General features: G+C 36.4%; 1 protein-coding gene and 10 non-coding genes across 11 annotated transcripts in view; 1 reads left to right on the top strand and 10 right to left on the bottom strand.

Moving 5' to 3' along the window:
• Positions 1–26,001, top strand: part of LOC115419505 (contactin-3-like) — a 243,382-nt gene that overhangs the window by 152,068 nt on the left and 65,313 nt on the right. The window lies entirely within an intron of this gene.
• trnaf-gaa (transfer RNA phenylalanine (anticodon GAA)) lies at positions 14,608–14,680 on the bottom strand. Its single transcript has one exon. It is a non-coding gene; the product is annotated as a tRNA-Phe (tRNA).
• trnaf-gaa (transfer RNA phenylalanine (anticodon GAA)) lies at positions 15,515–15,587 on the bottom strand. The gene has a single exon. It is a non-coding gene; the product is annotated as a tRNA-Phe (tRNA).
• On the bottom strand, positions 15,938–16,010 carry trnaf-gaa (transfer RNA phenylalanine (anticodon GAA)). The gene has a single exon. It is a non-coding gene; the product is annotated as a tRNA-Phe (tRNA).
• Positions 16,473–16,545, bottom strand: trnaf-gaa (transfer RNA phenylalanine (anticodon GAA)). The gene has a single exon. It is a non-coding gene; the product is annotated as a tRNA-Phe (tRNA).
• trnaf-gaa (transfer RNA phenylalanine (anticodon GAA)) lies at positions 18,173–18,245 on the bottom strand. The gene has a single exon. It is a non-coding gene; the product is annotated as a tRNA-Phe (tRNA).
• Positions 18,779–18,851, bottom strand: trnaf-gaa (transfer RNA phenylalanine (anticodon GAA)). Its single transcript has one exon. It is a non-coding gene; the product is annotated as a tRNA-Phe (tRNA).
• trnaf-gaa (transfer RNA phenylalanine (anticodon GAA)) lies at positions 19,349–19,421 on the bottom strand. Its single transcript has one exon. It is a non-coding gene; the product is annotated as a tRNA-Phe (tRNA).
• trnaf-gaa (transfer RNA phenylalanine (anticodon GAA)) lies at positions 19,772–19,844 on the bottom strand. The gene has a single exon. It is a non-coding gene; the product is annotated as a tRNA-Phe (tRNA).
• Positions 20,195–20,267, bottom strand: trnaf-gaa (transfer RNA phenylalanine (anticodon GAA)). The gene has a single exon. It is a non-coding gene; the product is annotated as a tRNA-Phe (tRNA).
• On the bottom strand, positions 21,064–21,136 carry trnaf-gaa (transfer RNA phenylalanine (anticodon GAA)). The gene has a single exon. It is a non-coding gene; the product is annotated as a tRNA-Phe (tRNA).

Genomic DNA, 26,001 nt, shown 5'->3' on the forward strand with positions numbered 1-26,001 from the left:
AAAATCACCAACTGATCTAAACCATTTAATATATGCTGATCCACTAATCCTATCAAAACATGTAAATAATTTGTGCAAAATGCAGATTCACCTCATTTATTCATGGTATAAAATATACAAAAAGTTGTAAAATGAGAATAAAATGAGCAAAACAGTAGAAAAATAAGGACATCGTTTTTTTTTTTTTTTTTTTTTACCAAAAACCCTTAAATATATTGCGTAAAAGCTAACAAATCCTTCTGAAGTGAGGAGACAATTTGCAAAATACTTGAAAAATGAGGAGAATTCATTTCTTAACATCCACAACCCTGTATTAGTCTGTTAACCTCAAAAAGCAAATAATACCTGTTGATCCACTAATCCTATCATACATGTAAATAATTTGGTATAAAATGTTGTTTTCACCACATTTATTCATAGGAGAAAATGAACAAATGTTGTAAAATGAGCAAAATACTTGAAAAATAAGGAGAAAATGAACCAAAAACCCTTGAAATACAGCATATAAGTGAACAAATACTTCTAAAGTAATCAGAAAATGAGCAAAACACTAGAAAAAATGAGGAGAGTTCACTGTTCCATAACATCCAGAACCTTGTATTTAGTCTGTTAACGCTCAAAAACCAAAACCACCCACTGATCTAAACCATTTAATATATGCTGATCCACCAATCCTCTCAATACATGTAATAATTTGTGCAAAATGCAGATTCACCTCATTATTCATGGTATAAAATATACAAAAAGTTGTAAATGAGCAAAATACCTTGAAAATAAGGAGAAATGAACCAAAAACCCTTGAAATACAGCATATAAGTGAACAAATCTTCTAAAGTGAGGAGAAAATGAGCAACACACTAGAAAAATGAGAAGAGTTCACTGTTCCATAACATCCAGAACCGTGTATTTAGTCGTGTTAACGCTCAAAAAACCAAAACCACCCCACTGATCTAAACCATTTAATACATGTTGATCCACCATCCTATCAATACATGTAATAATTTGAGTGCAAAATGCAGATTCACCCTCATGTATTCATGGTATAAATATACAAAAAGTTGTAAAATGAGGCAAAATACTTGAAAAATAGGAGAAAATGAACCAAAAAACCCTTGAATACAGCATATAAGTGACACATACTTCTAAGTGAGGAGAAAATGAGGCAAAACACTAGAAAAATGAGAAGAGTTCACTGTTCCATAACATCCAGAACCTTGTATTTAGTCTGTTAACGCTCAAAAAACCAAAACCACCCACTGATCTAAACCATTTAATCATGTTGATCCACCAATCCTATCAATACATGTAAATAATTTGTGCAAAATGCAGATTCACCTCATGTATTCATGGTATAAAATATACAAAAAGTTGTAAAATGAGCAAAATACTTGAAAAAATAAGGAGAAAATGAACCAAAAACCCTTGAAATACAGCATATAAGTGAACAAATACTTCTAAAGTGAGGAGAAAAATGAGCAAAACACTAGAAAAATGAGAAGAGTTCACTGTTCCATAACATCCAGAACCTTGTATTTAGTCTGTTAACGCTCAAAAAACCAAAACCACCCACTGATCTAAACCATTTAATACATGTTGATCCACCAATCCTATCATACATGTAATAATTTGTGCAAAATGCAGATTCACCTCATTTATTCATGGTAGAAAATATACAAAAAGTTGTAAAATGAGCAAAATACTTGAAAAATAAGGAGAAAATGAACCAAAAACCCTTGAAATACAGCAGATAAGTGAACAAATACTTCTAAAGTAATCAGAAAATGAGCAAAATACTAGAAAAATGAGGAGAGTTCACTGTTCCATAACATCCAGAACCTTGTATTTAGTCTGTTAACGCTCAAAAACCAAAATCACCAACTGATCTAAAACCATTTAATATATGCTGATACCACTAATCCTATCAAACATGTAATAATTTGTGCAAAATGCAGATTCACCTCATTTATTCATGGTATAAAATATACAAAAAGTGGTAAAATGAGAATAAAATGAGCAAAACAGTAGAAAAATAAGGCACTCTTTTTTTTTTTTTTTTTTTTTTTTACCAAAAACCCTTAAATATATTGCGTAAAAGCTAACAAATCCTTCTGAAGTGAGGAGACAATTTGCAAAATACTTGAAAAATGAGGAGAATTCATTTCTTAACATCCACAACCCTGTATTTAGTCTGTTAACCTCAAAAAGCAAATAATACCTGTTGATCCACTAATCCTATCAGTACATGTAAATAATTTGGTATAAATGTTGTTTCACCACATTTATTCATAGGAGAAAATGAACAAATGTTGTAAAATGAGCAAAATACTTGAAAAATAGGAGAAAATGAAACCAAAAACCCTTGAAATACAGCATATAAGTGAACAAATACTTCTAAAGTAATCAGAAAATGAGCAAAACACTAGAAAAATGAGGAGAGTTCACTGTTCCATAACATCCAGAACCTTGTATTTAGTCTGTTAACGCTCAAAAACCAAACCACCACTGATCTAAACCATTTAATATATGCTGATCCACCAATCCTATCAATACATGTAAATAATTTGTGCAAAATGCAGATTCACCTCATGTATTCATGGTATAAAATATACAAAAAGTTGTAAAATGAGCAAAATACTTGAAAAATAAGGAGAAAATGAACCAAAAAACCCTTGAAATACAGCATATAAGTGAACAAATACTTCTAAAGTGAGGAGAAAATGAGCAAAACACTAGAAAAATGAGAAGAGTTTCACTGTTCCATAACATCCAGAACCTTGTATTTAGTCTGTTAACGCTCAAAAAACCAAAACCACCCACTGATCTAAACCATTTAATACATGTTGATCCACCAATCCTATCAATACATGTAAATAATTTGTGCAAAATGCAGATTCACCTCATGTATTCATGGTATAAAATATACAAAAAGTTGTAAAATGAGCAAAATACTTGAAAAATAAGGAGAAAATGAACCAAAAACCCTTGAAATACAGCATATAAGTGAACAAATACTTCTAAAGTGAGGAGAAAATGAGCAAAACACTAGAAAAATGAGAAGAGTTCACTGTTCCATAACATCCAGAACCTTGTATTTAGTCTGTTAACGCTCAAAAACCAAAACCACCCACTGATCTAAACCATTTAATACATGTTGATCCACCAATCCTATCAATACATGTAAATAATTTGTGCAAAATGCAGATTCACCTCATGTATTCATGGTATAAAATATACAAAAAGTTGTAAAATGAGCAAAATACTTGAAAAATAAGGAGAAAATGAACCAAAAACCCTTGAAATACAGCATATAAGTGAACAATACTTCTAAGTGAGGAGAAAAATGAGCAAAACACTAGAAAAATGAGAAGAGTTCACTGTTCCATAACATCCAGAACCTGTATTTAGTCTGTTAACGCTCAAAAACCAAAACCACCCACTGATCTAAACCATTTAATACATGTTGATCCACCAATCCTATCAATACATGTAAATAATTTGTGCAAAATGCAGATTCACCTCATGTATTCATGGTATAAAATATACAAAAAGTTGTAAAATGAGCAAAATACTTGAAAAATAAGGAGAAAATGAACCAAAAACCCTTGAAATACAGCATATAAGTGAACAAATACTTCTAAAGTAATCAGAAAATGAGCAAAATACTAGAAAAATGAGAAGAGTTCACTGTTCCATAACATCCAGAACCTTGTATTTAGTCTGTTAACGCTCAAAAACCAAAACCACCCACTGATCTAAACCATTTAATACATGTTGATCCACCAATCCTATCAATACATGTAAATAATTTGTGCAAAATGCAGATTCACCTCATTTATTCATGGTATAAAATATACAAAAAGTTGTAAAATGAGCAAAATACTTGAAAAATAAGGAGAAAATGAACCAAAAACCCTTGAAATACAGCATATAAGTGAACAAATACTTCTAAAGTAATCAGAAAATGAGCAAAATACTAGAAAAATGAGGAGAGTTCACTGTTCCATAACATCCAGAACCTTGTATTTAGTCTGTTAACGCTCAAAAACCAAAATCACCAACTGATCTAAACCATTTAATATATGCTGATCCACTAATCCTATCAAAACATGTAAATAATTTGTGCAAAATGCAGATTCACCTCATTTATTCATGGTATAAAATATACAAAAAGTTGTAAAATGAGGATAAAATGAGCAAAACAGTAGAAAAATAAGGACATCTTTTTTTTTTTTTTTTTTTTTTACCAAAAACCCTTAAATATATTGCGTAAAAGCTAACAAATCCTTCTGAAGTGAGGAGACAATTTGCAAAATACTTGAAAAATGAGGAGAATTCATTTCTTAACATCCACAACCCTGTATTTAGTCTGTTAACCTCAAAAAGCAAATAATACCTGTTGATCCACTAATCCTATCAATACATGTAAATACTTGGTGTAAAGTAGTTTGTCATCTTTTCATGGTCATCAGATATGACCCATTTGGACGTTCAGAGGCTTCGTAGTTACCGTGGAAACACATCATCTTCATTCATCATTCTTCTTCACATCTTCTTCATCAACATTGATTCACCAGTAAAACCCATGGAGTTGGATCAATGACAGTTAATGGACACCCAGGTATTTGCTTTTTTTTAAATTTACTGATCGTGTAGATCAGTGTTTTTCAACCTTGGGGTCGGGACCCCACGTGGGGTCGCCTGGAATTCAAGTGGGGTCACCGGAAATTTCTAGTAACTGATGAAAAATAGAAAAAAAAACATATTAATTAAAAAAATTAAGCACTGTGGTTTTGTTTATCTGTCAAATGTTCATTGTGGTCAGTTTCAGATGCTGCAGCTCTTTCATAATTCATAGTTTGAGTTCTTGTTTGTTCAGAATTAATTGTCAGCCTTGTAAATCCAAGCTGGACTGACTGTACATATCCTGACCAAGGAAAATCAAATTCTTACTTTGTGCAGTAATCTACACCTGGCTTTTCTGCCTTCATCAATAATAATAGGGATGCACCGATACCGATACGAGTATCAGCATCGGCTCCAATAGTCAGTGTGTGTACTCGTACTCGTAAAAGTAATCCGATACAAATGCACCGATACCACTTACGGCCGTGTGACATTCTCAGTTCAGTGCAGCAGGTACGCGGCGGTGGAATAATGTGTGTGGAGTGTGAAGAGTGTGGAGATTTTTCAAAATAGATGACGGTGATAAAAGTAACGCTGACTGCAAGTAACGTCACAGACACAGACAGATACGGACACAGCGTTCTGTCCGTCCTCTGCGTACATTCCATTCATTTACCAGGTGCTCGCGGATGCGTAAACAGACAGGGAATACCAGTGGATGTACGGAGTGGTGCAAACCACCGCCAGCAGAAGTGAAAACGAAACTTCTCGCTCATTTCTCTTTTCTCTTCCTGCTGAAGCTAAACTTTTAAATCTTACCAGTGAAAATGCTGCAATATTAGTATCACATTAGTGTTACCTCTGTCGTCTCCATGTTTGTTATTACTGACTTTCTTCTTCTTCTTCTTCTCAAAAAACTTTACTCTTCTTCGTGGTATTTGTCCAGTATGGTTAATTCAGAGTGTCGCCCCCTGGTGGATTAATTGACAAACGCTCATTCCAACACATTAAATGTCAGTAGCAGCACTTTATTCCAGTCAGACTAATGACAACGACAATAAAGCACATTTACAAAAGGAACTAAGAACTGGAATGGGATTATTAAGTACTCGTATTGGTACTTGGTATTGGCAAGTACTCAAATGTAAGTACTCGTACTCGGTCTGGAAAAAAGTTGTATCGGTGCATCCCTAAATAATAATATACATTATAAAGACGAAATGTCATCTAAAATTAGCATTTATTTGCAACATAATGTAGCAAACTATTACATGATCAAAAATAACAAAATTTTAGCAAAAAAAAGTCTCCGCTTTGAATCTCTGGGGTCACCAGAAATTTGTGATGTTAAAATGGGGTCATGAGCCAAAAAGGTTGGAAACCACTGATGTAGATGTTCAGAAAAGATCAGATTAAAGTTAAGGGTTGTTATGTCAGAAACAGAGAAAACTGAAGAAAAAGTGACTTTTTTCAGTAAAGTCTGTCATTATCTGAACATAAACCCAGTGTGTCCATCCACTGGCATTTCTTGTAGCAAGGGCCCAACATGATTATGTTTCAAGGGGCCCAAAATTGGTAGCGGCGCCGGTGCACTCTACCATTGTTCTAGAGACACGACCCAGCACTTGCCGATAATGTGTCATCTTAGACTGGTGTCTGCGCCACGGGGTCAGTGACCAGTCCATGTCAGCCCAGGTAATCGGACAAACCAACCAGTGTGGGTCAGTACCGGTGCTGGAACAGCCCGTGAAGGAGGAAACATGTTGTTGACCGTGACTGACCGACAGAGCAGTGACTTAGAACTCTACAACACCTATTAGACAACGGGATACGACATAAGCTAGCTGACAGAACCTCTAGTATTATACGTGATCTTTTGTCATAGCAACCACTGAAAATTCACTTCAGGTACCCTTTAACGGAGGTGTGAATGAGTCCAGGTGCCGGGCTGGAACAGTTGGTGTGTGTGGTGTTGTGTGACCGGTACCATCAGAATTCCTACTTGCTCTTACATTCAGCGGCGGACAGACAGCGAGGAGAGTCTGAGTGCAGATCGAGGCTGACACGCCCTGCCAGGTCGGATTCAAGCACAAAGAACCAAGCAGGGCGCCGCCTCGCCGCCGCCGCCTGCACCCGCTCTCCGCCTGACAGGCCAATGTCAGAGCACGCCAGGAATATATGGTAATTACCGAGAGCGGAGTCCAAAAAGGAGGAGAATGGATTAACACAACCTGGTCGCAAATACGAGTCTCCGTTTTCCCACCGAAGCGAAATGTTTGTTTCTTCCAAATGTGCAGTTGACTTCCCCTCCTGTCTGTCACTGCAGATCAGAGGCAGCGAGAGGAGCTGAGAGGCTGTCAGCTTCTGTCTTTTTCAAAGCCAACTGCATTAATGGGCTGCCAGCGCGACCCAGCCGTGGTCTTTGTACTACACAATTACAGTGTTTAGTCGTAGACCTAATGCCGCTGACCTCTATTTTCTAATGGGGAGAGACCTTTAAGGGGCACTCAAGACTGAAATCACTTGTGTGTGTCTTCCCCAAGAGTCGTTTTTTTTTTTTTTTTTTTCTTTCCTGTTTCTGTTTTCGCTCCTACCCGAGGCTTCGAGAGAACACAGAGCATGTGCATCCTGTCCAGTCCTGTAAAAGGAACAGTAAGAGCCGAGGATTCTTGGAGCCCGGAGCGGAAATGGGAGACCGGCGCTCGGCAACGCGATGCGGGATGACAGTAGTTTAACAGAAGAGGGATTTACAGGGTTTGTTTATTCCACTGCAAAATGGGGAAGTATTTCAGAAGTGCTCCCGTAAATCTGTACATTTATAGACTCTAATACAGGGGTGTCAAACTTATTTTCTTTCAGGGGCCACATTCAGCCCAATTTGATCTCCAGTGGGCCGGACCAGTCAAATAATAGCATAATAGCCTAGAAATAATGACACCTCCAAAATTTTATATGCAAAAAATAACATTAAATTATGAAAACATGTACATTTTACACTCTATCCAAACAAAAAAGATGTGAATAACCTGAAAAAACTGAAATTTCTGAAGAAAAATAAGAAGAAATAGTAATAAGAAAAATGTGATCAATACTATGCTTCAACTTATAATTTATACATGTGCATTACAGATCTGATCTACCAAGACACAAAACAGGCAGACCAATGTTAAAATTGCACTTATTTTTCTTTAGACACTTCAGGTTGTTCATATTTGCTCAGGTTATTGACATTTTATTATTAAAGGATATCAAAATTTAATGTTCTTTGCAGTAAATCAAAGAGAAATAATTGGTGTTGTCATTATTTATAGGCGTGATGTCATATTATTTTTTTCACATTAAACCAAAAAGAAAATTTGGAGTCATTATTTCTAGGTTATTATGCTGTTATTTTCGAGTTTGACATCCTTGACTTAATATCTTCTGCACTTTTGCAAATTCATCCCGCGGGCCAGATTGGAACCTTTGGCGGGCCAGTTTTGGCCCCCGGGCCGCATGTTTGACACCTGCGCTCTAACAGGACCAGAATGTAGGTTTGTCCTTCTGTTTGACATCAGGACTTTTGTCATGTGGAATCTGTATCTTCTTTTGGTTGCGTGACGACTCTTGCAAGTATGTTGGCGCACTTTAGAAACAAAAAAAACAAGTAGTTCGCAGTGTATCAGATCAGCATTTATGACCCTGTTTGAGTCTTTCCACCAAAACCCTCCTCCTCTTGAATGTAATACCACATTGGCTCATGTAATCAGAGAATTATTCAAGCTGGAAAAGGATAGGTGTGGACCGATTTGTTGCAAATTTGCACGTTTTGTAGCTTGCCCACATCCCACTGCTTTGTAATTGTGTCATTAAAAATGCATATTGTTGTCGCAGTGTGCTTTTACATGTATTATTAATAACAAATGATGAGGCTGCTGATGGTGATGATACAGCTCTGGAAAAAAAAATTAACTCGAAACACTCTGAATTTCCGGACCTGGACTCCTGGAATGGGGTCAAGAGGAAGATGGACGGTCGAAAGGCATCAAATAAAATTGAGTTGCTTGCGTTTTTGTTTATGGAAGTAGTAACCAAAGCACACAATAACAGTGGGGATGAATGGTGGAGAACATGACAAGATAGAATGAGCCTCTTCTATTTTGACCCAGGATGTTCTACTAGAAAAAGGTATGGTATAAGAGTCATGAATGAATGACAAGATTAGTCTTTTTTTTTTTTTTTTTTTTTTTTTAAATTTTGTCACCATTTGCATTTGTGAAGTTGCAGTTTCTTGTAAAGCTGTTAAAGTATCAGACTAAAATAAATGGAAACAGAAACACCCGTGAAACTTGCGAAAAAGACATAGTTGCAACTATTCTTTTCTTTCTCCATAATTTGTTGAGAGGTGCTGAAGGTGTCTCTGCAGCTTCAATATAGCAAGACTTTTGGGGATTTTAACCTATTTTAAAGCGGTCATATTTTGCTAAACCTACTTTTATTAGGCTTTGGTTCATCTATTTATGTATTTGGGGACACTAATAGTTCCAAAAGTTGAGTGGATTTCTACAACCTGCTTCAATTCCTTCTTAATTTGTTACGTTTTATAAGTAGTTACGTCGCAACATTTGCACATATAAGGTCCAGACTTCCAACGAACATTTCTCCAAGTACAACATAGTTGTTTGTCAGCAACAGCGGTTCAAGTAAAAACTGAAAAAATGTGTAAATTTTGAGCCGATTATCTAAAATTTTCAGTTGTTGGTTGTATTAACGAACACAAGTGGCTGAACGGGACAGAGCAGCACTGTCAACAACCCGGAAGGGGGTGGGGTCATGTGTATTTAAAGGGCCAGCGCTCAAAACTACTTTTTTCGTGTCATTACTCAGAAATAGGGTTGAAGATGGACCGGTGGAGTTGAATTCATGAAGAATTCAGACCCAAACATAACATTTACGGTTTAGGAAGACCACAGGGAAATGTTTGAAAATACATAATTTCATTTAAAAAAGCAAAATATCACTTCTTTAATACTTTTTTCACCTCTAGCTCTAAGAATGAAGTAAATAATTCTAAAGGAATGGTCATTTTGGTGTCGGTGATGTATCACATATGATGATAGATGCATCCTCTTCAACATAAAACTAGGTATTATTCAATATCTTTACAACAAACTGTACCTTTCTTGACTTGTATAGTTATCTTTTAAATGGACAAACATCATATATGTAAACGGTGGCACAAAATATTATTTGTCTCCTGCCACTGACCTTTGTTTATCTGTATTCTTTATATTTTTATGTCTCATGGAGCAAAGCGGAAACCTATAGACAGGTCAGAAATCACTCCAAAAGCACTTTTATATGCATACGATACTACAAATCATGTTTAAAAATATGACATAACAGTGAAGATTTGGCTTGATTTAAGCTTGAAAGCAGAACGTTAGGGTTAGGAACAGATCCCAATAAGGGCTTGAAATAAGACTGTTACAAAAACACAGCATTTTGGATTAGGCAAAATGGGCGAATGAGTTTTTTGTTCTACAACCATCCCCAACCACCTCCTTTGAAGGTTTGTTCATATGTAATAACAGCACTTGATTGGCATCTCAGAGGTTGGATACATAGACTCTGAATGTTCAAATCATCCTTAGAAATATAATATAATATAATATAATATAATATAATATATTTTAATCTAATTCTGTAGAGGCAGTCTTCGCAAAAATGTTCAATGTTCTGGTGAATCTGTTTACAATTAATACATTAGTGTTAACCCTGCATGATAGTTTCATTAACAACAATAACACAATATTCACATAATATTTTTCATGGAAATCAAATACAGTACAGTGTTCAACCCCTTTTCACTTTGGCAAACCTCAGTTCATCTATAAAATTAAAAAAATAATAACTAACAGCAATTATGATTAATTTTGAGGGAGGGGGCGACAGATGATTATAGTTATGTTGGAGCGCCACTGTAACCAGCGTAGGAGTCTGAAATAATGATTTTTTTTTTTTTTAACCCATAAAGACCCAGCGTTACTTTTGTGTCAGTTCCCAAATTAATTTTTCTCTCTATTTAATTTTTCATAAGTGATTTGTCACCATTTATGATAATATTATAATCTGTATTTAGCATTTTTTCAGTGAAAATTAGGTGTTTTCCTATATTTAATCCATTGATCATGTAGATGTTCATTAAAGCTCAGAGTAAATTCAAAGGTTATTGAACCAGAAACAAAGAAAACTGAAGAAAAACTGACATTTTAAGCAAACATATCATTAACTAAACATAAACCCAATGTGTCCATCCACTGTCATTTATCAGCTCCATGAGTTTTACTGGTGAATCAGTGTTGTAGAAGATGACGGCGTTTCCATGTTCACTGCAGAGCCTCTGAAGATGACAAACTGTATTTTACACCAATTATTTACATGTGTTGATAGGATTAGTGGATCAACAGGTATTAAACAGTTTAGCTCAGTAGATGGTTTGGTTACTGGTTACTGGTTGCTGTTTGGGTCTTCATGGGTTAATAATGATTTTTTTTTTCAGTCATTTTGAATAAATGCTCTGAAAATACACATATTTCACATTTGGGAGAAATGTAGTAGTTTGAAAATAAACAGAATTAACCCTTTCGTGCATGAATTATGAGAACCTTAATCAAAAATTTTTTCCTGAGTGTTTTTATTCCTCTTTAGGTATGAAAACAACAATGCGATTGAAAACTTTCTTCTGAAAAACAAACAAACAAACAAACAAATAAATAAATAAACATAAAAAAAAAAAAAACCCGAAAAAAAAAAAAAATTCTTATAAACCTATTTTTCATGAAGTTGCAAAAATATCCACTCAGCTGGACACCACACATTTAATTTTTGACGCACAGAAACATGTATTTACTGATAAATTGTTTGAAAACTATGGGCAGGTCTTGTGATTCTCGGGGTTTATGCTCAGGAGAGATCTACATAATGTTGCCAATTCATGTCAGAAAAGATATGTAGTGTCTTAAAACTTTAATAAAGATATGTGTAAAAAAAAAAAATTTAAAAAAAAATCCATGAATATACAAGAGAACAGCTGTAGAATAGCTGTCCACTGTAGTGACCAGTGTGCATGAAAGGGTTAAACATAAACAGACAAATATTAAAACCAGAGCTGTCTTTTTTTCCACACCTGTATATTTCATTCATTCAGCCCTCCTCATGTACATCTGCAGAGGTCCTTTTGTACTGACAGATGGCTGCTTTGTTGGGAAAATATATATTTTTTTGTTGTCGTCCATGCTTGTCATACATATTGTCTGTGTCCAAACGAATATGTATCGGTCTCAACGGTGGGGGCCGGTCCCCTCAGGGATGGTGTCAGTGCCTGGCTTTGATTTGGGTCTGCAGCAGCAGGAAGAGAAGCAGGCCAGGCCCTTCTTTGTACAGAAATTAATCACATAACAGGAAAAAAAAAAAAAAAGACATGGCTGTATTTTCATCTGCTGGCTGACGTCAGTGACTGTAACAGATCCATGAGGGCTGCCAGTCCAGGCATTCACCAGTATTTACTACAAATGCTCCACTTTATGTGGGATGTTACCTGCTGTGTTTTCTCTCTCTTTTCTTGTTTTTCATATTAACTGTTCGCTGAAGATGTAGCACATTTGTTAACCTATCCTTGCTTACATGGCTGTATTTATATTATGTATAACATGGTATTATGAATATTTACAAAACTAAGATGAAATATACAGACTGGATTTAATATGCAGACTTGAGTGGTAGTTGATTCTCCATTCACTCTCTGATAGATATGTGTAACAGGTGATGCCACTGCTGTTGTTTTTTTTTAATATATATTTTTACATCTAACAACTTAAGGTAACATGAACATACAGACCTGATCAAAATCTTAAGGCCAGTTGAAAAATAGCTAGAATTTACCTTTTGCACATTTGGATCTTAATGAGGTTTTAAGTAGAGCTACAATATACAAAAGCAAGGAGGGGGAGTGAGACAAAAAGCACTTTGAAAAAGTAATTTATTGAAAACAACAAGTAAACTGAAATAGGCTGTTTATCAGCTGATCAAAAGTTTAAGACCATCGCTCAAAAAATTACAAAAAACTCTCCAAACCAGAACAAAAAAATGTTCTCAGTAGGACTCAATAATGAGTAGCTCCACCGTTCTTGTTAATCACTTCAAAAATTCGTTTGGGCATGCTTGATGCGAGTGTTTCCAGGAGGCTGGTGGGAACATTGCTCCAAGTGGTGAAGATGGCTTCACGAAGGGCATCAACTGTCTGGAACTGATGGCCATTTTTATAAACTTCCCTTGCCATCCATCCCCAAATGTTCTCTATGGGATTTAAATCAGGGGAACATGCGGGATGGTCCAAAAGAGTGATGTTATTCTCCCTGAAGAAGTCCTTGGTCAAGCGAGCATTGTGAACTGCAGCGTTGTCCTGTTTTTAAACCCAGCTGTTACCACACAGACGAGGGCCCTCAGTCATGAGGGATGCCCGCTGCAACATCTGCACGTAACCAGCCGCCGTTTGACGACCCTGCACCACCTGAAGCTCCAGTGTTCCACTGAATGAAAAAGCACCCCAGATCATGATGGACCCCCCTCCACTGTGCCGGGTAGAAAACATCTCAGGTGGGATCTCCTTGTCATGCCAGTAACGTTGGAAGCCATCTGGACCGTCAAGGTTCAATTTTTTCTCATCAGAGAATAAAACTTTTTTCCACCTTTCAGTGTCCCATGTTTGATGCTCCCTGGCAAAGTCTAAACGGGCAGTTTTGTGGCGTTGTAGGAGACGAGGTCTTTGAATTGTTTTTTTGTTTTTGAAACCCTTTTCCCGCAGATGCCGTCTGATGGTTATTGCGCTGCAGTCGGCACCAGTAAGGGCCTTAATTTGGGTCGAGGACCGCCCTGTGTCTTGACGGACAGTCAATCGGATCCTCCGGCTCAGCGCAGGTGTAATTTTTTTGGGTCTACCACTCGACTTTTTTGTTCCATAATGCTCAGGATCTGTCAAAAAATTTAGAATGACTGTCTTACTGCGTCCAACCTCAGCAGCAATGGTACGCTGCGAGAGGCCTTGCTAATGCAGCTAGACGATCCGACCACGTTTAAGAAGAGAAAGCTTCTTAGCTTTAGCCATCAGGAGGGGATGACTGTGTGAATGCCCAACAGAAAATGAGAATTTTGAGCAGATTTTGGCTTTTATAGCCTGTGGTCTTCAACTTTTGATCAGCTGATGAACAGCCTATTTCAGTTTACTTGTTGTTTTCAATAAATTACTTTTTTCAAAGTGCTTTTTGTCTCACTCCCCCTTCTTGCTTTTGTATATTGTAGCTCTACTTAAAACCTCATTAAAATCCAAATGTGCAAAAGGTAAATTCTAGCTATTTTTCAGCTGGTCTTAAGATTTTGATCAGGTCTGTACACTAAAGGTAAATAATACTAACACTGACTATCGTCCAATAGGAGCACAATTTATTATCCTGCCATTAACAACTGTAAACATGAAAAAAAAAAAAAAAAAGTTATACCTACCGTTTGTTTTCTTTTTCGTACTGACAGCCCCACTTTGACCAAAGAACAAGTCCAGAATAAATAAATAAATCCATGAACACAGCTCTATGTGTTCATGTAACCATGCAGCAGCTCCCAATGCATTTAATATATGAGACAGAGGTCAAAGGTCAAGCTCATTATCATCTCACAAAACTATCTATAATTATATTATGGCAAAAAACAAGGAAAGGTGGTACTGGCTGTGTCATTTACCTGCGGTTTTAAAATGTTGACATGATGGTCACTTGTGTATTTTTAATCTGGGAAGACACCAACACCGAACCTCTCCTTTTAACCCATCACTATCTGAACAGTGGGCTACCATGTCAGGAGCAAATGGGGCTTCAGTGTTTTGCTCAAGGGCAGATCAGCCAATAAATACATCACTGATTGAGCACAGTTTATCACTGGGTCTTAGAAAACTGCCAGAACCCTGGATTGAAGCAGGGACCTTTAGATCTTCAGTCTAATGCTCTCCCAACTGAGCTATTCTGGTACAATGACCTTTGACCTCTATCTGAAAATCTGAAGCACTGCTGTAATCTAAAGGTTAAAGGTTAAGTCGCTTTATTGTCCCTGTTGAAGTTCAGTCTCTGCATTTTACACATTATAGACACACACTACCTAAAATTAGCAATAGCACACATTAGGAGCAGTAAGATCTTCATCAGCACCGTGGTCAGGGGCACCAACAGGAAAATGTACCTATATGAACCTGTTTTTAACCCTTTCATGCATGAATTATGAGAACCTTAATCAAGATTTTTTTTCCTGAGTGTTTTTATCCCTCTTTAGGCATAAAAATAATAATTCTACTGATTTTTGTTAGCCTATTTTTATGGAGTTACAAAAATGTCCACTCAGCTGGACACCATGCATTTAGTTTTAGAACCAAAGAAACATGTATTTACTGATATACTGTGTGAAAACTATGAAATAAAAACATTTTTAATGCTGCTAATCTGATATTTTCTCACATTTTAACATACCTGCATGGAGATAATATGCAACAAAAACCCTGTTAATTACAGTCTAATAACAATTGGCAGTTTTTTTACTCTCAAACATCTTACTGCAGATCAGGTTTATCTAGAACAGCAGTTACCGTAATGGTATGAATTGCAGTGTATGGGATGAGGCATAAGTGTCCACTGTGTTGGCTGATATGGAACTAAAACAACAAAATCCATGAATATACAAGAGAACACTTTTCAGCACTTCACAGCATGGTAATTTATTGACAACCACTGATAGTCATGGTACTATTACAAATTGGAAGTCCAACATACTTTTACAGACAGGAATTTTGGTGATTGGGTTCCTAAAGAACTGCTGAAACCCGGGATCAAACCAGGGACCTTTAGATCTTCAGTCTAACACTCTCCCAACTGAGCTATTTCCGCACACAGGAGTTGGATATATAGCTGACAATTTTATCGGGACAACTGTCATGATCTAAAAGTTAAAGGTTAAGTTGCATTATTGTCCGTCGAAGGTCAGTCTCTCCATTTTACCCATAATAGGCAGAAACTACCTAGCATTAGCAATAACACACATTAAGAGCAGTATGATCTTCATCAGCACCGTGGTCAGGGGCACCAACAGGAAAATGTACCTATACGAACCTGTTTCTAATGGTGGACAAAACCCACTTAGCATGGTAATTTATTGACAACTACTGATATAATCATGGCACAACTACAAATTGGAAGTCTAACATACAGAAACATTTCTGAAAGGGTTTCTAAAGACCTGCCGAAACCCGGGATCGAACCAGGGACCTTTAGATCTTCAGTCTAACGCTCTCCCAACTGAGCTATTTCGGCACACAGCTGTTTATTTTAGAGCCAACAGTACTACTGGAATGACTGTCATGATCTAAAGGTTAAAGGTTAAGTCGCTTGATTGTTCCTGTCAAAGTTCGGTCACTGCAGTTTAACCTTAATAGACACACACTAGACGCACCGTGGTCAGGGGCACCAACAGGAAAATTTACCTATTTTTAATGGTGGATCCATGTAGCATGGTGAGGACCCATAAACTCAACACAAAGGCCTCGGTTCAACTCTCACAACCTTCTTGCTTTGCTGGTGGAAGTGCTAACTACTATGCCACACAGCATTCAATCATCTAAACTCATAATTAAAAAAAAAAAAACTAAAGCACCGGTACTGTAAGAATATGGTAAGTAATTGAGAAATACTGATATTTTTATCATGGTACTACCACAAATTAACAGGAACGTAAAGTCCAACATATTACAAATACTGACAAAGCTGTTAAACAGCTGCCGAAACCCGGGATCGAACCAGGGACCTTTAGATCTTCAGTCTAACGCTCTCCCAACTGAGCTATTTCGGCACACAAGTAGTGGCTTTAGAGCTGACAATACTATCAAAACGAGGGTCATAATCTAAAGGTTAAAGGTTAAGTCGCTTTATTGTCCCTGTCAAAGTTCAGTCTCTGCAGTTTACCTAAAATAGACACTAGGGCTGCACGATTTTGGCAAAAAAAAAATCCCGATTTTTTCCTCTAAAAACTCGATTTTCGATTTCGATTTTTGGGTATAACTAGAAAAGGCAACAGCAGTCAACATGTCGTTTTCGTGAGCAGCCCACAATGCAAGCCACTGCTCTGACCTCAAAGCTGTGATGGGATCACGTGATGAACCTACAGTTTTGTTTTGTTTTTTCTCTTCATTAAATCTTTGAAATGAAGTAGAGTATACAAACAATGTATACAACAAGAAAATAACATAAGTTTGTCAGGGGGAATACACTATAAGAAAATGTCCAAATCAGAGCAAATACTGATAGTTGTTACAACCTTTTTGTTTCCACATTTATCTAACAGCTTTAAATAAATTTCAACATCTTACAAAACATAAATAATATTTGGTTTTGTGTTACAGAACTTACATTTGTGAATGAAAAATTTAGCAAGTAAGAGGACTAAATTAATTATTAAAAAAAAATAATAATAATTTTTTTTTTTCTTTCTTTTCTGGGTATCTGGGCCCACAGAAGTGATACCAGTGTCAGTCAGTGACAGGCATCAGTCGTGCGTGTGTGCGTGGACCAGGTTAATATGAGTGTTCCCCATGCGGTTCTATTTAAACTGGGGGATCCGTGCGTGGAATAGACCGACCCAGGACACACTGGAGGGATTCTATCCCTGGAGCTGGTGGATGTGTGTGGGCACAGGGCTGTCTGGGCTCCTCTGCTGAGGCTGATGACCCCAAGACCCGGACCCGGTTCGGAAGAAGACAGTACGGTACGGATCCGGGACAACGGAAGATGAGTGATCCGCTTGCAGTTATATTTCAATTGCGGGATCCGTGCTTGAAGCCACGGCTTATATTGGTATAAGTACTGCGGGTTCATGAACAGATTTAACGTCCGGTCATTACACGGACTTCTGTGAAAGACCGCTGTCACAGGAAGAGCCTACGGGAGCCCGCGGGCACGCGGAGGCGCGCGGCCCGGAGGCATGAGAGAGATGAAATCGATTTTACGATTTCCCTTTTTTAAAAATTGTCCTAACTAAAAAATCCGATTTCGATTTAAAATCGATTAATCGTGCAGCCCTAATAGACACACACTACCTAGCATCAGCATTAGCAATAACACACATTAGGAGCAGTAAGATCTTCATCAGCACCGTGATCAGGGGCACCAACATGAAAATGTACCTTTTTTTAATGGCAGGGAAACCTATGTAGCATGGTGAGGACCTGTAAACTCAAAACAGACAGGCCTCGGTGCGACTCTCAGAACCTTCTTGCTTTGTTGGTGGAAGTGCTAACCACTACGCTACAGGCCGCTCAATCATCTAAACTCATATTTAACAAACAAAAGCACTGATATTGAAAGAACATGGTAATTTATTGAGAAGTACTGATATAATGATCATGGTATTACTACAAACCCACAGGAATGGGAAGTTGAATGTATTCTTATAAAGATTGGCCAGCAGGCTTCTAAATAGCTGCCGAAACCCGGGATTGAACCAGGGACCTTTAGATCTTCAGTCTAACGCTCTCCCAACTGAGCTATTTCGGCACACAAGTAGTGGCTTTAGAGCTGACAATACTATCAAAACAAGGGTCATAATCTAAAGGTTAAAGGTTAAGTCGCTTTATTGTCCCTGTCAAAGTTCAGTCTCTGCAGTTTACCTAAAATAGACACACACTAACTAGCAGTAGCATCAGCATTAGCACTAGCTCATATTAAGAGCAGTAAGATCTTCATTGGCGCAGTGGTCAGGGGCACCAACAGGAAAATGTACTTATAAGAACCTGTTTTTAATGGCAGGGAAACCTTCGTGGCATGGTGAGGACCCGTAAACTCAACACAGCCAAGCCTTGGTTCGACTCTCAGAACCTTCTTGCTTTGCTAGTGGAAGTGCTAACTACTATGCTACATGCCGCTCAATCATCTAAACTCATATTTAACAAACAAAAGCACTGATATTGAAAGAACATGGTAATTTATTGAGAAGTACTGATATAATGATCATGGTATTACTACAAACCCACAGGAATGGGAAGTTGAATGTATTCTTATAAAGATTGGCCAGTAGGCTTCTAAATAACTGCCGAAACCCGGGATTGAACCAGGGGCCTTTAGATCTTCAGTCTAACACTCTCCCAACTGACCTATTTCTGCACGAGAGGTGGATTTAGAGCTGACAATACTATCAGAACGACTGTCATATCTACGGTTAAGTCGCTTTATTGTCCCTGCCAAAGTTCGGTCTCTGCATTTTACCTATAACAGACACACACTACCAAGCATCAGCATTAGCAATAACACACATTAAGATCTTCATCAGCACCGTGGTCAGGGGCACCAACAGGAAAATGTACCTTTTTTTAATGGCAGGGAAACCTATGTAGCATGGAGAGGGTCAGTAAACCCAACACAGACAGGCCTCTGTTCGACTCTCAGAACCTTCTTGCTTTGCTGGTGGAAGTGCTAACCACTACGCTACAGGCCGCTCAATCATCTAAACTCATATTAAACAAACAAAAGCACTGATATTGAAAGACCATGGAAATTTATTGGGAAGTACTCATATATTTATCATGGTACTACTACAAACCCATGGGAATGGGAAGTTGAAGGTATTGTTATAAATTTTGGTCAGTGGGCTTCTAAACAGCTGCCGAAACCCGGGATCGAACCAGGGACCTTTAGATCTTCAGTCTAACGCTCTCCCAACTGAGCTATTTCGGCACACAGGAGTTGGATATATAGCTGACAATTTTATCGGGACAACTGTCATGATCTAAAAGTTAAAGGTTAAGTTGCATTATTGTCCGTCGAAGGTCAGTTTCTGCATTTTACCCATAATAGGCAGAAACTACCTAGCATTAGCAATAACACACATTAAGAGCAGTATGATCTTCATCAGCACCGTGGTCAGGGGCACCAACAGGAAAATGTACCTATACGAACCTGTTTCTAATGGTGGACAAAACCCACTTAGCATGGTAATTTATTGACAACTACTGATATAATCATGGCACAACTACAAATTGGAAGTCCAACATACAGACACATTTCTGAAAGGGTTTCTAAAGACCTGCCGAAACCCGGGATCGAACCAGGGACCTTTAGATCTTCAGTCTAACGCTCTCCCAACTGAGCTATTTCGGCACACAACAGTTGGATATATAGCTGACAATACTATCAGAACAACTGTCATGATCTAAAAGTTAAAGGTTAAGTTGCATTATTGTCCGTCGAAGGTCAGTCTCTGCATTTTACACATAATAGGCAGAAACTACCTAGCATTAGCAATAACACACATTAAGAGCAGTAAGTTCTTCATCAGCACCGTGGTCAGGGGCACCAACAGAAAAATGTGCCTATATGAACCTGTTTCTAATGGTGGACAAAACCCACTTAGCATGGTAATTTATTGACAACTACTGATATAATCATGGCACAACTACAAATCGGAAGTCCAACATACAGAAACATTTCTGAAAGGGTTTCTAAAGACCTGCCGAAACCCGGGATCGAACCAGGGACCTTTAGATCTTCAGTCTAACGCTCTCCCAACTGAGCTATTTCGGCACACAACAGTTAGACATATCGCTGACAATACTATCAGAACAACTGTCATGATCTAAAGGTTAAAGGTTAAGTCGCTTTATTGCCCATCAAAGGTCAGTCTCTGCATTTTACCCATAATAGGCAGAAACTACCTAGCATTAGCAATAACACACATTAAGAGCAGTAAGTTCTTCATCAGCACCGTGGTCAGGGGCACCAACAGGAAAATGTGCCTATTTTTAATGGTAGAGGAAACCCACGTAGCATGGAGGAGACCAGTAAACTCAACACAGACAGGCCTTCGTTCGACTCTCAAAACCTTCTTGCTTTGCTGGTGGAAGTGCTAACTACTACGCCGCACAGTCATCTAATCACATTTTAACAAAAGCACTGATATTGAAAGAATATGGTAATTTATTGAGAAGCACTGAGTCTAACACTCTCCCAACTGAGCTATTTCGGCACACAAATGGTGAACTTTGAGCTGACAATACTATCAAAACGACTATTGGAACAACTGTCATAATCTAAAGGTTAAAGGTTAAGTCGCTTGATTGTTCCTGTCAAAGTTCAGTCACTGCATTTTACCTATAATAGACACACACTACCTAGCATTAACATTAGCAATAACACATTAAGCTCTTCATCAGCACTAACAGGAAAATGTACCTATATGAACCTGTATTTGAAGGTGGACGAAACCCACATAACGTGGTAATTTATTGACAACCACTGATATAATCATGGTACAACTACAATTCAGAAGTCCGATATACTTTTGCAGACAGAAATATTGGTGAATGGGTTCCTAAAGAACTGCCGAAACCCGGGATCGAACCAGGGACCTTTAGATCTTCAGTCTAACGCTCTCCCAACTGAGCTATTTCGGCACACGTCAAGTTGATTGAGAGCTGACAATACCAATGGAATGATTGTCATACTCTAAACGTTAAAGGTTAAGTCGCTTTATTGTCCCTGTCAAAGTTTGGTCTCTGCATTTTACACATAACACTGGGTTACAAAAAAATATTTTTTGCAAGTTGTCTTGGTTTTTTCAACTGAATTAGGACCATTTTGCACCGCTAAATAATAAAATGACATCTGTTTTTCTCAATCAGGTCAGGTTTTTTTGCTAATTTGATTTTGAAAAATTTGATCTTCTCACAAAATTGATGACATTTTTGTGACTTTATCAGTCGATTTTTTATATAGTTCTCACCCAAAATAGGTTTTAAGAGAAAAAAAATCATTTTCCAACAGGATTCCTGTTAGGTACAATGGTGTATTCACCGCAGATGTAGCAGAATACGTCAGGCTTATTTTTGCAAGATCTTCTAGTCGAAGCCATTTCATTCACCTGTAATATTAAAAAAAAACATTAATCATAAATTGGCAAAAGTAAAATCTTTAGAACTCGTTTATTGCAAGAAATATGAAAGAATTTTGTATCATATGATGTGAAAATGCCCATAAATGTAAGCAAAAATGTTAAAAAGCCAATATGTAGCATAGTTCAGAAAGTTGACCTGATTGCGCAAAATTAATGTGATTTTTGGATTCAGCACACCAAAATGATCCTAAATCAGCTCAAAAAACTTAAACAATAAATTTGTTGTTGACCAGTGTAATAGACACACACTACCTAGCATTAGCATTAGCATTAGCACATATCAGGTTCAACTCTTAGAACCCTCTTACAGTGAGGGGGAAGTGCTCACCACTACACCATTACGCTGCCTAATCACTTAATCTGATGTTAAACAACACTGATATTGAAAAAAAATACAAAAATTTATTGACAACCACTGACATTTTTACCATGGCACTATTTCAAATCAACAGGAATAGGAAGTCCAACACACTCTAGCTGAGATATGACCCAATATTTTAGTCCATATAGTACAAGGATCTGTAAGTCATTTTCTTTTGGTGGCCACATTCAGCCCGGTTTGAGCTCAAATGGGTCAGACCAGTAAAATAGTAGCACAATAACCTATAAATAATGACAACTCCAAACTTTTCTCTTTGTTTTAGTGCAAAAAAAAACCCCATTAAATTAGGAAAATATTTACATTTACAAACTATCCAATCAAGAAAGATTTGAATATGCTGAAAAAACTGAAAGGTCCTCAGAAATGTAAGTGCAATTTTAATAATATTATGCCTCAACTTATCATTTATGCATGTGTATTATATGGATCAAATCTACAAAGGCACAAAATATTTAGTAACAGGCAGAATATTGTAAAAAAAAAAATTGCACTTAATTTTCTTTAGACATTTCAGGTTGTTCATATTTGTTCACATTTCATTGTTAAAAGATAGTAATGTAAATATTTTCATAATTTAATGTTATTTTTTTGTACTAAACCAAAGACAAAAATTTGGAGTTGTCATTATTTATAGACATAATGTAATATAATTTTTTTTCACATTAAACCAAGACGAAAATTTGGAGTCATTATTTAGAGGTTATTATTATTATTGTTATTATTATTATTATTTTTGATTTTTTTTTCTATTATTTTTTTTAACTTTAGATCGCAATTGGGTTGAACGTAAAACCTGAAATAAAGTCAGTTCGACACCCTTTACTGTTAACCCTCCGGTATCCCGTCCAGCAAGGCCCTTACTAAGCACCAAGTGTGCCTTTTTGGCACACTTGTGGAATAATGTAAAAAAAAAATTCATACCGTTTGTTTTTAATTCTTTTAAACTTTTTTCTATTTCATCAACTTGAGCCGTAAATAAAAATACCAAATACTCAATAATTGTCACATTTTTTAACCCTTTAAATGCCGTGTTTGTAATGTAAACAAACCATTTTTTTGGATGCATAAAACACAAAAAAATATTTTTTTTCAATATACTACTTAAAAAGTGGATCATATATTATTAGATTTTTGCAGCCTGGCATATGTCAATGGTTAACTCCAACATCGGTTAATTTGCATTATTTTTGGCGCTAGGTCAAATGTTAAAAAATACTAGCATCTGTCACCAAGTCTGCATAAAATACACACCTATAAATGAAACTAGTAAATATTATATATTGATTTATTTTTCTGCTCTAATTTGATTTTATTTTTGTAAATCAAGGTCAGCCCTAATCAGACATATCAAATGGAAGAAATAATGCGTTTTAGGCACACTTGGGAGACAGATGCTAGTCTGGTAATTTTCTTTTATTTAAAATATGCAAATTTTAGTTGGTGGCCAGAATTTTAAAGATTGTGCAAAAATGAACAACTTTTGAATTCTAACCTTATTTAAATAGTGAAAAATAATATGAAGTTTTTTTTTTTTAATTTTTAAATATTATATATTGATTTATTTTTCTGCTCTAATTTCATTTTATTTTTGTAAATCAAGGTCAGCCCTAATCATACATATCAAATAATCATTCATTTTAGATTTTTTTTTTTTTAACCCTTTAAACAATCTCTTTTCATCATGATGTCACTACATTTTTTGATGCAAAAAACACAAAATATGTTTTTGTTTTTTGTTTTGTTTTTTTTTCTTCAAAATATTACATAAAAATTGGATTAAATATTATTTGATTTTCGCAGCCTGGCATATGTCAATGATTAACAGCAACATTAACAATGCTAATAAAGTAATATAGACCTTCACCTTTAAAATGAAGCCCAGATATCAGAGAAGTAGGATTTATGCCTTAATGACTTTTGGATCAAAAACAGTGGTTCTAATAGAAGAAATAATGCGTTTTAGGCACACTTGGGAGACAGATGCTAGTCTTGTAATTTTCTTTTGTTTACAATGTGCAAATTTTAGTTGGTGGCCAGAATTTTAAAGATCATGCACAAATGAACAACTTTTGAATTCTAACCTTATTTAAATTGTGAAAAATAATATGAAGTTTTTTTTTTTTAATTTTTTAAATATTATATATTGATTTATTTTTCTGCTCTAATTTCATTTTATTTTTGTAAATCAAGGTCAGCCCTAATCATACATATCAAATAATCATTCATTTTAGATTTTTTTTTTTTAACCCTTTAAACAATCTCTTTTCATCATGATGTCACTACATTTTTTGATGCAAAAAACACAAAATATGTTTTTGTTTTTTGTTTTGTTTTTTTTTTTCAAAATATTACATAAAAATTGGATTAAATATTATTTGATTTTCGCAGCCTGACATATGTCAATGATTAACAGCAACATTAACAATGCTAATAAAGTAATATAGACCTTCACCTTTAAAATGAAGCCCAGATATCAGAGAAGTAGGATTTATGCCTTAATGACTTTTGGATCAAAAACAGTGGTTCTAATAGAAGAAATAATGCGTTTTAGGCACACTTGGGAGACAGATGCTAGTCTTGTAATTTTCTTTTGTTTACAATGTGCAAATTTTAGTTGGTGGCCAGAATTTTAAAGATCATGCACAAATGAACAACTTTTGAATTCTAACCTTATTTAAATTGTGAAAAATAATATGAAGTTTTTAACACGAAGTGAGAAGTGTGCCTAAATTGCGTACCCAGATACCGGAGGGTTAATATCTTCAGTATAATTTTTGCAGGGCCACATTGGACCCTTTGGCAGACTGGATTTTTCCCCGCAGTCTTATATTTGACACTCTTGCTTTAGTGCATCATATAATCTGCATTAGTCTGTTTAAGTTCAGGTATAAGAGTACCATGCCGTTCACATACATGCATTACAGATATTAACATACAGCACACGACTACCAGTCTGTGAACAGCCAGAGCATCCCCCCGTTTGATAAAGTCTTTCTCTTCAGGCTGTCATCAGGGTTGATAGACTCTGTTTGTGGTCGCTGCCCAACCGTCTTCGCCTTCACATCATCCCTATCGGTCTGGTCGTGGAGCCTTGCACGTCTTGTTCGGTCGTTGAATATTCAGTAAGGCCTGTTCTTTGAAGCTGCTCCCATGTCTCTTCATGTAAGCAGTAGCCTAATTCACTGTGACTTCTGCAAAGTGATATTTAACCCAGTAAGAAACCACACCGGACTCTTCGGGGACTACTGCAAGACCAGGATTGAGCTCTGAGAATAATGGTTTTATTTTACCCAACAAGTAAAACAGTCTAGGTCAAGGTCAAGTTTATTTCCAGAGCACATTTATAACAAGTGCTGTACAACGATATCGGTAAAAATACAAGATATGATAAAAAATATATATATAAAGAAAGAAGATCTACTAAAACAGATGCACAATAATAGGATAAATAGTATCTAAAAACACAAGCAGAAGATAAAACAAATAAATCACACACTTGTATTAACCCTTCATAGGACACTCACATTTCAACCTTAGCGTGTTACTGGACATCATCTACCTCCTCGTTGGTTGCCGTGACAACAGTCTCCCTCCTCTTGCCATAAAACATCCGAGCAGCATTTGCTAAAAAGTAAACATGCAATAAAACAACTGTTATAAGGTCATAAACAGAGAAAAATCACTCATATTCAATATTTACAGCTTCAAAATGTCTATAAACTCTCTGAATCACTGTATAGTTTTATTTAAAAAAAAAAAACCAAAAAAACAAAAAAAACAACAACTCATATTTAATATTTGTGGAAATTACCAAAAATAGTCACTTGCCATAGTCCTATTCACTATTAGGGCTTCAAAATGTGTATAAAACCTCTCTAAATCACGGTGAAGCTGTATAAAAACCAACATGCTTCTGGACCTCACTGAGGCACAGGATTGGACCCATAATGTTTGGAGAAATGACCAAAAATAGTCACTTGCCC

The sequence above is a fragment of the Sphaeramia orbicularis genome, chromosome 5 (assembly GCF_902148855.1).
Source record: "Sphaeramia orbicularis chromosome 5, fSphaOr1.1, whole genome shotgun sequence".
NCBI lineage: Eukaryota > Metazoa > Chordata > Actinopteri > Kurtiformes > Apogonidae > Sphaeramia > Sphaeramia orbicularis.